The sequence below is a fragment of the Varroa destructor genome, unplaced genomic scaffold, assembly GCF_002443255.2.
Source record: "Varroa destructor unplaced genomic scaffold, Vdes_3.0 BEIS01000001.1, whole genome shotgun sequence".
Taxonomy (NCBI): Eukaryota; Metazoa; Arthropoda; class Arachnida; order Mesostigmata; family Varroidae; genus Varroa; species Varroa destructor.
This window is the reverse complement of record NW_019211454.1, coordinates 19,906,565-19,923,185: the sequence shown is the minus strand read 5'-3', so window position 1 is coordinate 19,923,185 and position 16,621 is coordinate 19,906,565.

Here is a 16,621-nt window from a genome sequence, read left to right as displayed (position 1 = left end):
TTGCTGAAGACTTATACGCTGGCAGTCTCAGTTGTCATAAGGCACGTATAGCCCCGACGCAAACTGTGCGCTACCAGATGTCTTCTTAAAGGTCCCAATTTCCCAAGAACGGAGATAATCTTTCAAGCTAATCTACAACTTCGCGTAGGTTTTTTCTCGTGAAGTGGTCTGCTACCTTTGTAGGCCCTTAAACTCGAAATAAATGTCCTTTAATCTTATAACTTACTTCCGATATGAATAGTGCCAGATGGCCAGGACGTTCACCAGTTCCAAACGATTTTTCAACGAGTTTAGCTAAAATTTTGCTGACGCATCCATCAAAGCAAATGACCACTTGTTTCCCACTCAGGTTTATTTAGAGGTTCCCAACCTACTAAGGAATCGAGCTCGATCGCTGCATTTCGCGAGCTTCACTATGACGAAACCCGTACTTGCGTTCCATTTTATTCAGAAATGGTTGATCTAGCTAATTGCTCTCTATTTATTTTATATCGACTGATCTCTTCAAAACCTATTCAGTTAAACTCGTAAGTTGATCCGTACCGATTCACATAGTAACTCGCACACTGACTTACACTGAAAAAGCGATGAGAATCGTAAATACCGGGCGAAATGGAAGGCGCTGAGGAGACAGAAGGCATCGATGAGAATCTGGCGTACCGCAGAAAATCCAAAACACTGACGAGATTTTACCGCCGCGTTGTTGATGCCAGCCAACACTATATGAACTGCATTTAACCGCCCGATCGTTATGCTACCTCTCTTCGTACGTCGGTTACAAGTTACAAATAAAATTAATCTTTTCGGTTTGAATGGCACCATCAGCTGTAGCGTGCTTTCGACGTTCTGCTTGTCCATCGTAGGGCCACCATTCGACAACTTCTCATATTGAGTAATAACTCATTGACGTTAGTACTATTACACCCTCGTGAATTGCAGCGCTACTATTCGATAGCAGCTCGAGGTCACCTAATTTTCTAAAAGACACGTTTATCTGCCCGTTGGCATACCTTTTACCTGGTAAGCTCTGCACGATATCGGCTTCTGGTAGATCAAACCTATACGCTTACTTTAGCCCATCGCTGTTCTCGAGCCACAATGTAGGTACTTTCCACATACGAAACTCGGGAGCAACAAGTAAAACGACCCGGTCCTATCGACAAAAGTGACTTCACTGTTGATCCAGACACCACGGTAAAAGAAAAGACTGCATTATTAATCTGCGCCTTTGGTATGTTTGTCTTAACAAGAAAAACTTGCAAAATCACAATGACTGAAGTCGACCTCGTAAAAGTCCATTCACTGCACAAGACACCTTGCGCAAGATACTTCAGCGTCAGGAATGGTGATGTTCGCACATTTGCCGTTGGAAAATCCAGTGGTGCTGGCAAGAGAAAAGAACGGAGAGTACTAAAAGATAAATTGTCGAAATGCCGATATGCAAACACTAGAAAAAAACACCCCATAATTGACAGAACTCTAGATGATATTAGTTGCGTAGATTTCACGTTCAAGTTGGCTTTTAGATATGTTAGAGACTCAGCGAAGCCAGAGTTTTTCACATCAGGTGGACGATGCTAGATTACAGTAAATATGATGAAACTCAATAACGCATCTGCGACGTTTTAACAGATGATAATTAGGATCGAAAGAGAAAACCGTAACCAATGACCATAACGCACATTCGGTCAAGATCAAAATGATATTAAGGAAAATCACAGTGAGCTTACTGCTTAGCAAGAATTAGTCGTCTGTGAAGTTTGTTTTTGTGTTGTTCACTCAGTTTATAAAATATTTTGGCCCCTATAATATGAGCAAATTCCATACGCTAAAGACACTTTTCAGTAATCATACAATTACAGTTTGTTTTCTCGCTTAAAACACAAGTTATCGAAAGAGCCTTCAAGTGGTCTTCACCGACTTTGTATAGTCAATCGAGGCGAGGTGCATTTTCTAGTTCGAAAATGCAACTACTGAATTTTGCGAATTATTTTCGAGCAGTTTTTTCGGGTTTAGAGTTCCCAGCGCATATGCAATAAATATCCTATGCTTTAGTAGCTTTACGACCTTGACAAGAAATAGTGGTGTAAAATAGAGCATCCACACATTTGTTAAGCTAGACCCTTTACCTTGCCTAGAGCCTGAATGCGACGAAGGTTTCACTTACTGCACAATTAAACTTTCGAACAACATATAAGGCAACAGAAAAAAAGATAAGAAGAAAAAAACTAATTAACTAAAATTATTGGCGCGTAAGAACTGTGAAGAAAAAGCCAGTATTTGGAGTGCTTGAACAGCTTTCAGCACCTGTGAGTGATTATTGCTGCTATCCCTGAAGGCGCCGTATGCCAGAAGAATTTACCCTTCGGGTGAATTCGTTTCTTTTTTTGAAACGTTTATTGCACTCAAAATTTGATATAATTATATAATGAAAATATGCAATTGAAGTCATCAATTGCTTTCAAATTTTTGCAAGGCGTCTGGTCCAAGCGGTTTACAAGGGCAGATTACAATGTTCAAGACAAGTTTTGGATGGTATCTCTTAACTGGTACGATGTAGGCCCATTATATATTTTGCAAGTGTTAGAAGTTAAAAATGATCAGCTGCGTTTACAAAACTAATGTTTACTCGTGATAAGAACCGGTTTGTTGCATCGACGTGTATCGAGTAAACTGGGAGCTTGTTAACACAGCTTTATATAGAAAAAAAATTCGTTTTCAATAAGTAAGGAATTTATTTTGTAATTAAGAAAAACAACGTACGTCCTTTGGTTAATTAATCCATTTATAAAGAACCCCAACTTCTATTCGAATAAAAAAGCCATAGCTTCCCCGGCCATTTTTTAACCGAAATCCACCTATTCTTATGCAAAACCCAAAGGTCACGAAAAATTATTAATTTTTACTAAATTTTAATACAATTCTTAGACGAAAATCTACAGATTTAACATATTTGCTTTAACATTTTACCGCTTCAAAGCTGTCGTTAAGTTAGACTTCTTAACATTTTTGTGTCATTAACTGTACTAAACATGCCGCCTTTCTCGGTCCTGATCACGGTAGCGTGAGCTAGAGCGTTCGCGCCACGTAGAATTCGAATATAATGACGTTTGCTATCGATATATTCAGTGATAAATTTCATTAGACTATTAGTGTTGTTAGTTGTAGTATTCAAGTGTACTTTTCTGAGTGCGTTTAGCAAGAGGAAGCATCGGCATCGTGAAGTTCATAGGCGCTACAATAGCCATCAAGCTGCCGGCAATTAGTAGCTTGCAGACGTACTGGCAAACCTGCTCCTTGCGGATTGGGTAATGGGCCCGTTATGCCTGAAGTGTCCGCAGGTAGGACACAAAGTTGCATAATGCAGCAACGAAATAGCTAGGAAAACAATGCCACATATTCGGAACGCCTCGATACGTGGCGAAGGATGCTTCAGTAACCGTTCTTGTTACACCTGTAACAGAGTAGCTCTCGAACAGACGGCCTTGAATATCGCAGAAGCACTCCGTTGGAAGCACAAAAAAATCAGCCACGCGACGGTCCTAAGAGACAGTTAACCTGCTAAACTTAAAGTAACCCTAAATCCGAAAGCAAAAAAGACGACCAAGTAATACAGACGGAATAGAGATCAAGTAGCACAGAATATAATCAGACTTCAGAGCTAAAGAGAAGAAACCTCAAAAGTAAAAGCGCATGAACAGTAGTATTTCACCCCAAACAAGCGAGAAAGATATTAATGTAATTAACTCGGGAATGATTACGACATTTTCCCTAAACTGGCACAAGAGTAGAGTACTCCATACTTTGTTCAAAGGGAAAGGGGCTTGAAGTAATGCGTTCTTATTGATTCCGAGGAACTCGACAAAACGCTGCTGAAAATTAACACGACCTTAACAATACGCAACCCTTTAATCGCCTGCATGAAGGACATTAGCAATAAAAAATCACAAGTCTTATATGGCTCGGGTTGCCTCTATTTTAGCTGCTGCAGCCAAGTTAATTGCTTAGTGACCTAAAGAGAATACCGGGCGATTTTGCAGAATTGGCCGTTAACGCGCGGAGATACTTTTCTGTGGGGCCTCGATGCCGTCTCAGAGATATGACGCTTGCTTAAAACCGATGAATGCGAGCAGATCACAACCGTTTGGATGGTTAGAAACTAATCGTATCCAACTACTAAAAAGTAAGTGTAGTCTATTTGTTGAGCGTCGTAACGTTAAACAAAAAACTACCCTCTACATTTCAGAAAAGCCTAGGGAAATCATACTTACACCTCCCAATATGCTCTACTCGGCACACGAAGAAGGCACATGTTTTGGCACGGTTCTGGACAAAGAAGTCAAGTGACCATCATTGCATTAAACGCACATTAAGTAAAAAAATAGGAATGGCCTGATACGTCACCTTTTCTAGTAAGGCTAAAATATCAGGAAAAAAACGATCTCTTTCATTACCAAAAATAGTTTGATCATACGGAAGTTCCAGGGGATGTCGAAGCTCTGCAGCGTTTTGCCACAGGAATCTGTAGCCTGGCTGGGCCTAACCCCAAACGCCAAAACCTAGTGCAACTCAAATACTGATATAGATAAAATGATAACGGTGCCACATGCAAATTGCAGAAAGCTTAGATAGCTAAAAAGAACTCGAGTTCTCGCCAACACGAGCAATCCCCAATAATTATTTGGCACGCTACATGCCTACGAAGCAGCTGAGATCCTCCTTAAAGGAAAATCAAAAAAAAATATTACAAGGAGTCACTGCAGGTGATACTAAACGACTCCTTAAAGTCGCCCGTTTAATGATGATAACGGAACGAAGGTAAAAAAGAGAAGAGCTCAAGTTCGCTTTTGAAAAATAAAAAAAAAAAGCTCATGCAAACTTCGGTAACTCCGCCTACGAGGGGCACACGAATTGTCGTGGATATTACAATCGTAAATGAGAATGTCTTCTTCGAGTCCTGGAAAAAAACAGGTAATTCTCACACCTAAAAATAGTGGTCCGTACCAGTCAGCCTGCTCGTTGGGAGTGCTTTAAAAGGATTTGAATTCATCATCGAAGCTACATTGCGGACTCTGCTGAGAAGGCCAGGCAACCTATATCTTTTTTCCTATCAGAAACAGACAAAGTACTACGTAGAAGGGAAGAAGTCGGAGAAAGAAAAATACAGTTAAGGGATCCTTTTCTCACTATTATGTTAGATATTAAAAAAAACGAGTTTAACAGTACTTCTGGAAATTACTAAAAAGTACTAGACTGTACCACGCGAAAAACTTTCATCAACATATATATCAATATATAACTACTTGGGCAACAAACTAATGACTCCAATTTTCTGTGTCGGCTCAAGTGCCTTAAGGATGAATCCTAAAACCTTTGCTGTGAAATTTGGCGTCTTACGACTGCCCAATCTTTCTCTCGGAGTGCACTTAGTAACCTATGCTAATGACCTCGCGGTAACAATTACAGCACGTATGGCCATGGACTTAAAAAATTAACCTAATAGGCTCTGATAGAAATAGCTAAACAAGAAGCCGGGACCGAACGCCGTTCTCCTAACAGAAAGAGCTGCGCAGTCAGTTTGAAGTTAAAGGAAAGCCGAAACAAATAAAGAGCAATGCCAGATACCCGGAAATACAATTGCAACGCACTACGAAAAACACAACCCTCATTAAAAGTGCAGTACCAAAGATCATGAAATTCTCCGCGGTCTTAAGTTATCTTGCCTAACATCAATGGATCACAAGGGAAAAAAGTGACACTTTCGAAGTCGATGTCAGAGCGATCCACCTTTTTTGACAGGGTCTCTAGCTACAGAGGTGCTACAAAGGAGACTTTTTTACAAAGGAGAAAAAGCTCAACGTGTTTTGGGTCTGCATGTGTGTCAGACGCACCGAACTGCTAGAGTTCAGGCTGCCCTGATGCTAGCGGAATCGTCTCCTGGATTCACCGCAAAGAATATGGGCTGATGCTACAAATAACACCAGAAACGGTCTAATTAAGACGAACGGTACGAAAAATAGTCTGCCTTTCCCTTCTACTAGCCAGAAGTGACACCAGAAAACCTTGTGCCGGACATATACAGTTTAGATAGAGCAGACCGGGTGAAAACATGTCGTTTTCCGCACGCAAATTTTGCTTGAATATAAACAATTCCAAAGTTATGTGTATAGGTAAACCCCTCTCGAACGTCTGCGTTCGTTGGATGGCAAGAAAAAAAAAACCTATTTGACAAAGTGCCCAGCCTTTGACCATATCAGAGTTAGCTGTATGCCAAAATATGCCAGAGTGGCAATTAAGTGCGGCATTAGAGAGATCCGTCACATCTGTAAATCCCGGGAATGCTACAGGGGAAGTGACATATTTATCAGAAAGCTGCTAGTGGAAAAATCCAGATCTCTACGTAAGAGAATGGACAGACTGAAAACCATGGTTACGGCTCGTGTTCACCAGGGTGACGGAGAAACAATTTTTTTTGTCCAGAACTTGGCTCGCCTGGCGCGATAGGGAACTCAGACACAAAAACCCCGATCTATAGACACGATGGCATACGCGACATCCCTCTGACTAGTTTGCGCTACTAATAAAGAAGATCCAGGTTAGCTTAGCGTGAAGTTTAAAAGAAACTGGTAATGAGTGGATAGTAATTTCAATAAAATTAAGCTCAGCCATTGGGGTCAAACTCAACACTCGGCCCACATTAAATTGGTTTCCCTTTAGTAGTGTTCAATCATGTAGTAGTACTATGTCCCACCTAATCCGTGATATTTTTTGCAATTATTTTGTAAAAAATATATTCTAATGCGAATGTATTTTACCTTAGAACACTGATTCTAACCCAATAGACTCGAATTTAGATCCACACCTTTATAGCTATTTAGTTGAAATTCTCTTTAGCTTGCTACGTATTGATATAATCTGGAACAGTTATTCAATTATACTAATTCTGTCTCCTTGAGTCAGTTAATGCATGATGTTGCTTTAATAGTTCCGTTCCGTTAAAGCTGCTACTTTATTGTACTGTTTAAATTATGGGTTGCCCTACTGCATTAATACGGTTTCCTTACCTTCATCCCTTACTACTGAAATGTATCTGTAATCTAACTGCTTTTGTTGCAGTTACTTCATTCTTCCCAACTACCTCGTTTCTATTAAGTTATTACCATATTGCATGAATCCTACTGTCTATGAAAATACCTGACCTCAATCCTAAATTTGCCGACATAAATCCAAACAAACATTGCCCCATTTCTATATGTAAAGTTTGCCTCCGGCGACGCATGTGGCGACAGTATGAAATTTTACCCAGCTTAAACCCCTCGCTCTCTTACAATTATTCCCAATCATCCGTTAGGGTCATTGTGTAATCTTGGTACTGTGTAGCGTTTGTCCCGTTTTTCCATTTCCATTAAAACTTAATTTCACATCAGCGGTTCTCATTAATACAGAACTCACTGTTCTGGGAATACTTAATTACTGTAAATCCCGTATAATGATTGTATAGTTTTTAATTACGTAAAGCCGGGATACGTTTACTATGTACAAATGGTGCAACGCTTTATTTGAAATCTGGTAAAAAAAATACGTTACGTACTCACCGTCGTTCTCCCCGAGATTTTCCTGTCAATTAACTAATTTATTCTTTTTCACCAGAAATTTCTAGATCTGCTATTGAATGACTCATCCTTCTAGGTTTTAAGGCGCATTTGTTGTATGGTTACTGATATCATTTACCAGTGATCGGAAAAAGGTAATAATCCATCGGAGCGAAGTCTGAAGTATATGTGTAAAATAACCTCTCACTTAAACTATTTCAAACCGACTTTTACAACTCTTGCCAATGGCATTATCGCAAGGAACGATAAGTTTTTTCGTCTTTTGTTTAGATTAACCTCACTCACTTGATGCAACTGGGCCATAAAGAGTTGACCATTTTATTTCTCTCAAGCATTTCCTTCGCCTTTTTGAGATAAAATCTGGTTCAACTGGGCGTATCTTTCGAAGCTATACATTTATTTTTCTTTCTTATATTGAAGAAGATACGTTACTTTTCATCTTCATTGACAATTCTGCGTGTGGCGCGGTGCCGGATAAGATGTTAAAAAAACGATAAAGCGTCGTGTTTTTTTTTAATGTTCATGGATCAGTCTAGCTTCTAATTTTGTAGCATATTTAGTATGGACATATGATTCTAGTTAATTTTCTAGTCTAATTCACAAATTATTTGCCGGCTGTCGTCGCTCAAAGGTGCCTCCAGTCGTTCCTTATTGAGCTTATATGGCCGATTAAGGCGGCGTGCATCCTCCCATCTCAGGATTCCATTCTTGGATTTGTGAACTAGTTCTGCAGTTCTTTTAGCTAAATCCTCGGTCCTTTCAGAAACGACAGCTATCTCATCTTGGCAACAAACTATATAGAAGATGTCGAAGATGCCCTTCTTTTGACCTAAAGCTCTATTAATGGAGCGTTAATCTTTAAAACCTCAGCCGCACATAAAATTTAATGCACTGCACAATGATATTAAAACGCTTTCAAATGGGAGTAGAAAAATAGGCCAAAAGTATTTGTGTTTCAACCTAACGTCGTTATTATTTCTAGATGCCAGTTTTCACTGACAAACCAATAATCTATCTGCACGTTATCATGCTGAATTGTATTATTATTCTACAGAGTTTTGTCGGTAAACCACATTATTATCGAGATAGAAGACGTTTATATGATTGGCTACACTTTGCATGCAATGTAACTTATAAACTCATTTACGATAAATTAAGTCGAAAATATTCAGTATCTACCGTTTCACTTTTCAATGGCAAACACTGAAAAGAACATTTTTATTTTCTATGCTCCAGTGCTGAGTCGCTTTTGTAGAGCCTGAGAAAAGACAAACAATTTTCCAATATAAATCTCTTAGAATTTTTCAACAGTTGTCGGACAAATCGTCCAACAAGTGTGAAGTTAGAAAAATTAAGTTGTTTAACTTGCTAACTCAAGAATCTATAGTTTGCTTAACTCTGGCCTATAATTTCGTGGCTCATTTAGCGCTGATGCAGTTAGTTAAGATAGACTAATATCTTGCAAAGACTAAGATAACAACAACACAGCTTCTTACAATCTAAGATTAAACAATATTTTAAAAGAGCTAGGAGAAATCCAACTACACCTATTTAAACTTTTCGAGGCGTTTAACCAAGCTAACCGTAACGCGTTAATTAGGCCATAGCTATAAGCTAGTCATCGCTCTATACGCTGAATTCAAATGCCAGTGATAATTCTAATGCGAAAATCTATAGCGCTCTATATTCTAGAAGAACATGCTATTCAGGTGAGCCTCTAAGATCTTCTGCAAGTTGCCATCTACTTAGTGTTTTTTCCTGGACACACGAAACGCTCTTTTCGCTGGCTTTCAATACAAGTCATATGTTGATGCCTTAGGTCTATGTGAGCTTCGAAGTAACATCAGCAATTACTCCTTACCTTAGATGTAGAGCCTTACACAATTTATTAATACACTGAATGACGTGATCATTTCTGTAGTCAACTTCGTGAAATGTTCGGAAATTAAATTAAAGTCGCAGGTTAACTTTAATCTCTATTGAACTTTTTTTTAAAAAATAGAAAAAACGCTATACTAATAGACGTTAGTAGAACTTTTAGATTATTTTACTTAGAATCACCAAGCTTTACATTAATATTAACAAAAGTTTTGCGGTTCTCTAATTTTTGCATTGTTTTGAGGTTTGGCTACCTTATATAAGGAAGCACGCGAACGCAATTAAACGAGTATTAGGTCGTTAAGCAAGTAAGCGAAATTTGCATAAAAGCAAAAATGGCGGTTTCCGTTTTTCATCGCCGATCAGCAACGAAAAGCTGTGGTATTCCTTTGCGCGCAAAAATCCACTTAAAAATAGAATGCAAATAGGACAGGTCATAAAAGTTACAGGGCAATAATATCCAACAGCTGAGAAAAATCACTGGATTTTTAATGAACTAATTTTCACTATAATATATCAGTAGTGTGGTACTGAGTCTCAAGTAAAAATTTCGCTGATATTTTTCTCAAGAACGCATTAATTACAAACATTTGCCAATCATATTATGTAAAGGATGCAGAAGGCTCCATTAGCCATTACAATAATCCGCGTGAGCTTTCATTAAGGACAGCGTTAACTCTCTTAAAAGTTACAGCTTGTGCGTCGTACAGGCTGCCTGCGATTGTTATGGGAACAACTCATGACAAGTCAATGACCGTATAAAACTAGCCTACCTTAAGCGCACCCGGCTCTCAGCCAGAAACTAAGTCGTGTGTTTGCTCTGTGAAATACCAAGCTGTCCTAAAGGAAACAGAAACCTATAAAGACCAAGGTCAAGAATATGAACAAAAAATGGGTGATATAAACCCAAATTCTCAAAGAGCCAATGGGATGGCAAATTCTGCTTGGAGGGAAAGTGGAAAAATTAATCGACACGTCGTGACTTACCATGCGACGCACCAATTTCATCATATTATCTGTTAGACACCCAGTTATTAGGACCCAGAGAAAAATTGCCGTTACCAACATGGCGGAGGACCCTGTAGTTGACGCCACTGCAGGAATTGTCTTGCCGTTCTTTCCCTTAACGCATTAGCATGCCTGAGAATAACCCCGTACACATTTTAATAGGACGTCTTTTACAAAGCCTTATGTATGCAATGCTACGCCCGCGGCACCATTTAGGTGCAATCGTTAGGTGCCTCTAATGCATGGTATCATTTCCCATGTACTGTTTAAATATATATATATATATATATATATATATATAAATAAAATGGAACTTCAAATAAATTTTCAAGCGTTGCCCGGTAATGTGTTTCTGCATCTTTAGGATTTATCAAGACTGAATAATTCAATGAAAAGTTTACATATACCAATATCCAAGTTTCGATGGAAGCTTTCCTTTTGATTAGCACATTATGAACTACGTTATAACAATTTTTATCAACTTTTTACTTACTTATTTTTGTCTATTACATTTATTATCTTCCTGGAAATTGTTAGCATGTGAATGAAACTTACGAAATTGATTTTTAAGATTAAGAATATAACACATCGTATTTATTTCTACACAACAGACAGAGTAACTTGGTGGAATACTCACACTTGGTAACATTGTTAAAACCGTTATTTTATTTTAGGTAAAAACTTATTTAATATCTGAGATAGCAAGCCGATTCGCTGACCTAACTTATCTGCATTGCATAAAGTATTAGGATATTAAGAAATGAATCTGGAAAATCATATAATAAAATTTGTTAGTGCAATCTTCAGTTTGTGCAGTTAGGCCGCAATAGCGTTGCTTTGTTTGTAAAAGTAGGTTACTGATGTCGAGCAAAAGAAAATAACGAGGTTAGATTGTTTCCTTGGACAGATTCTGTTGCTAGGTCGGCGTCGTTGCCACACTGTTGATTATAACTGCATTCCTCTTATACGGTTGGAACACCTTAAATGGCGACTTGGTTGTACGAGCTTTGTTAGTACGGTACTTCTCTCGTACCGTACTCGAACGAAGACGATGAGAAGAGACTGGTTCGTACGACAAAGTGTTTCTTCAGTTTCAGCTATCCATACTACAAGCCGTCTTCGTTGGTTTACAGGCACGGAATTCATACTGTTCGTCTTGTAGTGCCCTGCGACATCCAAATAACAAGAATGACGGCTATCATCTCATTAAATTATGAGTATTATTCAATTTCAATGACACTCGTTACGTAGTTAGCAGCGGACGGTGTGAATGTATCGAGTGTATGATTTTCGCACTCACAAACTCCATCGCGGTATCCCATCTGGCTGGCAACACTATCATGTAAGAACATTGCCACCACTTTGTAGCACTTAGTTGGTACATCCTCCAAAGGAGTTGATGCGAGGGCATTAGGAGAGTAGCTGGCGTCGCATCAGAAATTGTTGAATGCGACCTCAGAGAAGAAAGCTCTGAATTCGTAAAAAGATTTGCTTCCAATTCGACGGGACACTAACATTAGCTGAAAGTTCGTTTTGAACAGAAAAATTATAAAAGGCGATGCAGTATGCTAAAGACAAGAGTGCCACAACCGAAGAGCTGCTCTACCAAATTAAATCTCAACTATTATAAAAAAAAACTATATTTGTCTTTAGCTTTGAAAGTTGAATATGGCAGGCTGTGTAAGTTCGTACTTTCGTGACCTTTGAAAAGCGTAACTCGACGGCCAAAAAAGGGAGAGTAACTCTTGCTAAAGAAATTTCCACCGCCAACTTTCCGTCAGCACACTCTCTAAGAAAATAGGAACTGTACTATGCATCCAATCAATATGCCAGCCGCAGAACTAAAATTCTGAAACAGTGTCATAAATGTACGGAAAATGCGAGTTGATAACCAACAACTGTGCGGAAGAATACCCTACAATTTCATTACATCTGAATCCCTTTTCGGTATGATTTAAATATGCTCATGTCATGTGAAACCAACGAGCGACTAATAGCAGTTATGAGCAGTCTATAGGTAGATGGCTCGCAGGGCCACATACTGCTCAATTTAAAAAATTAGATCTCTCTGTATTTGACCTTCTCGATAATAATTTTCAATACGGAGACACGTTTCGCTTTAGAGTTTCTAAAGTTATCCGCAGAGCGCAGAACTTCCATATAAAGTTGTTATCCCTCAAGTTTACTATCGACCATATTTAAGGTTATTGAAAAAACATTTGGGATAAAAACCAATAAACTATTACAGTAAAAACCGGGCCAACCTAATTTCTAGTTCGTAAAGAAAAATATTCAACGTTGATTAGGAATTTATGAGCGTGTTGCTACATGTTGACAGTGTTATGAGTAGAGAAAGATTTCAGCAGCATTCAATCAAAGGATCTCTGAATAGTGCGAAGTCAATAAAATGTGCACGAGCGTCGCCAAAGCCATATTGTTTTGAAGACCATTGCCTTAATGCCCGACCTTAACAACGATGGGATCAATGTCCAGCGTATGGGAACAACTGGAAATTTTGCTAACGGAAGCCTCTGCAATTTATTTGGCATCAAAACTACAAGTAGATTGGTTATGGTAACTCATTGGATACATTAACTGGCAAAGAGGCTCGTTCTCACGTTAACTATTACGTAACATCCTCATTCCTCGTTATGCTAGTTGAGTTGAGTGCCGAAGCGCATCTCTTACAAACAGCCTCACCAAATATTAAATAGCGTAAAGTCATTTGTCTTCAGGAACATCTGCATAAGTACAAGTGCGGCGCATGGAAAAAGATACATAGGGCTTATTTCTTTTACGAACCACATTACCATGATCTAAGATATTTCCAAAGAATCCAATAATGACTTTTTATTGACAGGTTTCCCATATGTTTCTGCCTAAACATAGCCAGGCGTAATTACCGGTCACTTTCAGTGGCTTTCAGGGCTTTTCGATTCTGTTAAGTACGCGGTTCCCATTCTTTTCTAGTCAAAAATAAACAGAGGAATTCACAATCAAGACATTATGTTCAGCACACAAATATACTTCTTTATTGAATCTTGTGTCCACCACTGCCATACTTTTCATTTAAGCCTTCCGTATCTAATGTTTGCAAAACATGGTACCACATTATCGGATCACCTATTACGTAATAGCTTACTGCTTTATTCCCCATATAATGAATTTGCCTATGGTATATATAATGTAATAATATGTTATATATCTAGAATTAAATTAATATTGTTTGATTCTATAAATTTTTTTTAACACTTGAGATCTATGTCTTCGCTAAATTCGTGTTCGTTCTCCTGGTAGTACGTAGCCATTAATATTTTAGTTTTTGGCACACTGACCTGTTTATGTAACTTGTTTATGTAAGATACTTCTTTTCAGTTCGTGTTTTACAATATGTCCGTTATTCATGGTACTGTTTTTTGTTATTAATTAATTCCGCGTAGTCTGTACTATACCCTGAGAGGATCACACTTGTACCCGTTTTTGTTGAAGGTCGGTTTAACACTACAGACGATCTCTTCACATACATTGGATTTCGATTGCAACTCGGAAATTATTATCGTGATCTGAGGCTACTTAGTTTAGGTATTTGTACGTTTGTAAATATGTAATAAGTGGATGTCCATTTTGAATAAGGACCAAACGTTGTATCTATAAACAGCACAAGCAAATAAAGGCATGTTTGTTTGCAAGCCGTCATGCGCTATATTTCTATTTATCTTAATTTAAGACCAAGATCTAGTTATTGCCCTCGTAAAAACAAAAAGGCTGTTCTCCATGTTGCATTCCGACCTATGCCTATTTACAAATGCAAGATCTTTGGCTATGAATTATTAGATTATAATCTGGAAATGGAAGTTAATTCTCTAAGCGGCCATATTGAAAGTACAGCATTTTTGCGAAATCCCATTAACTAAACAAGCCGTCACTGTTTTTATTAATGTTACTGCTACTCTGTTTTATTTTGTATTCTGTTTTTGTGTTCTTGCTATGCACATGCTAGCTAACTGTTCAGCGGTTGTTCTGTATGTTGACTTTGTCCCACTATCGTTTCGCCGGCACATTCTGAGTCATTCACTATACCATAAATTGCGCCTCTCAACAACACACTTTACGTGGGCTCTAGACGCTAGCTGCCGCTACTGCTATTCTACCGAGGTGTACATTAACAGACTTGACGTTCAGCCATTGGATATATATATTAACTTTATTTTTCGTAGCATTTGTTTAAAATTAAAATCATTGTTGTGGTTTTACGTTCGTTGAAAATTTACCTATACTTTCCCAATAGTTTTTAGAAAAGTTTAGCGACCAAGCGCTATGGCGGTCAAATGGATACTAAGCTTTTTTATGATGAAGAAAATATTAAAAGGGTACTTAATCTAGACCGTATTGCTAATGTTCTTATAACTTCTTGGGATCTATCGCGTTTATGGAGCCCTTTTGTTTAAGGCTAACAACCTTGTACTCAGGTGTATATATTGTTCAACTGATTTTTAATATAATCTATGTTTTGTACACCAATATATTATCATATAAGTGCTATTAGATAACTTCTTATTATATCGTACAAGAAGCTCTTGTTGTTACAGTGTATTGGGTGTCGCTTTTTCCTTTATAGATTACACTAGTAAAATTGTGTCATAAAATGTATATTGTGTCATACATTTTTTCAGGACATTTACTAATAAGCTCCACGGACCCCTACTTATTTTTAGGAACTTACTTGCAATTTGAGTGAAGAAATGGCTTTAATAAAGATCGGCCTACTTTCGCACTTTTTTGCAACCGCCCATTATGTAAGAAGGGCTCTGATGTAAAGGAGAGAACCAATATGCATGAAACGGTTGTGCATCATACAAAGCATTAGCCATGAACTTCCTACCTCCCTTCATGTAGTGCCAAACCGCTTGACTCATACGTCAAACGCACTCTTGCCCTGCGTAATGCTTTCGAAATAACTATACTTAGCTCTGCATGTCTTGCCACCATAACCGGACTCTTGGACAAAGCAGGAAAACGTAAACCATAATGGTAACCGCTCTTAAGGGACTCACGTAGTAGCGCCCTGAACTTCGACGAGAAAGCCGTGCGAAATAAAATGGGGTCTAGCATGGTACCAAATTGTGAAAGGGAGAGAGTATCATCAATGGGAGCTCACGCTCGGTTATAAACATTGCCTTTTCTGAAGGGAATCAACTCGAAAGAGCTGTCTCGTATCACAAATTTACATCTGTATGAAACAAGAGTCATTATCAAGGGCCTTTGACTGTTCGTAGCATTATCCTTTGCCTTGCTTATGTGCGATAGACTTCCTCATAGTTACTTTTCCAACCTGTCGCATTGCTCCTGTTATCCTGTTACAGTTATACTTGTTATTCTGTCGTAATTTTCTCGTTGCAGTTTTCTCATCACCATGTTTCAGGAAATTAATTACATTACCAAGTAGTTCCGTTACTTCGCTTATATATATATATATGTATATATTTAAAATGCGTCCAAGGTTGTTGATAACTTGATCGTCAACGGAGGCGGCCCGTTCTTTTTGCAGCCGTTAGTATTTGTAGCAGGGTCAGGTCATGGCAAACGTAGCCGCCTGCGCTGAAGTAAGGGTCAGAAAAGGGGGTTTGGCTGCGAGGGTAGTGTGCGCAGAAGGAAACTTGGCGCAGAAAGGAAAAGCAGATGAATGCCGCATTGGGAGCAAGCGGCCATACTACAACTCAGTGTGTTAACAGTCTCGCGTTCTCACTGCTACTTCTGCCGACTAACCACCGCCCTCGTAACTGCGAGCCGTCGTCACAGTCCTCCAACAGTCCTGGCGCCCTCGTAATACCATCTTTCGATACAGTAGATCCATGTCTTCGTTTGCTGAAATCTTTACGGAACAAACCTGGCGGCTTCATGCGGTATATGACCGCTTGTTTCCTGTACTGCTTAAGTCTAGTCTTTTTTGTCAGTCAAGCCTCCTTCCGCCGACACCAGCTCCGACCAAGCTCCTTCTGTTTGTGAAAGAATAGGGTTTTTGCAGACCGGCAACATATCGGATAGCTGCTGGTGCTTTTATACTCCAACCCTGTTCGAATGAGCGATACTTATTATGCATTTTCTTGCTGTTCATATATATG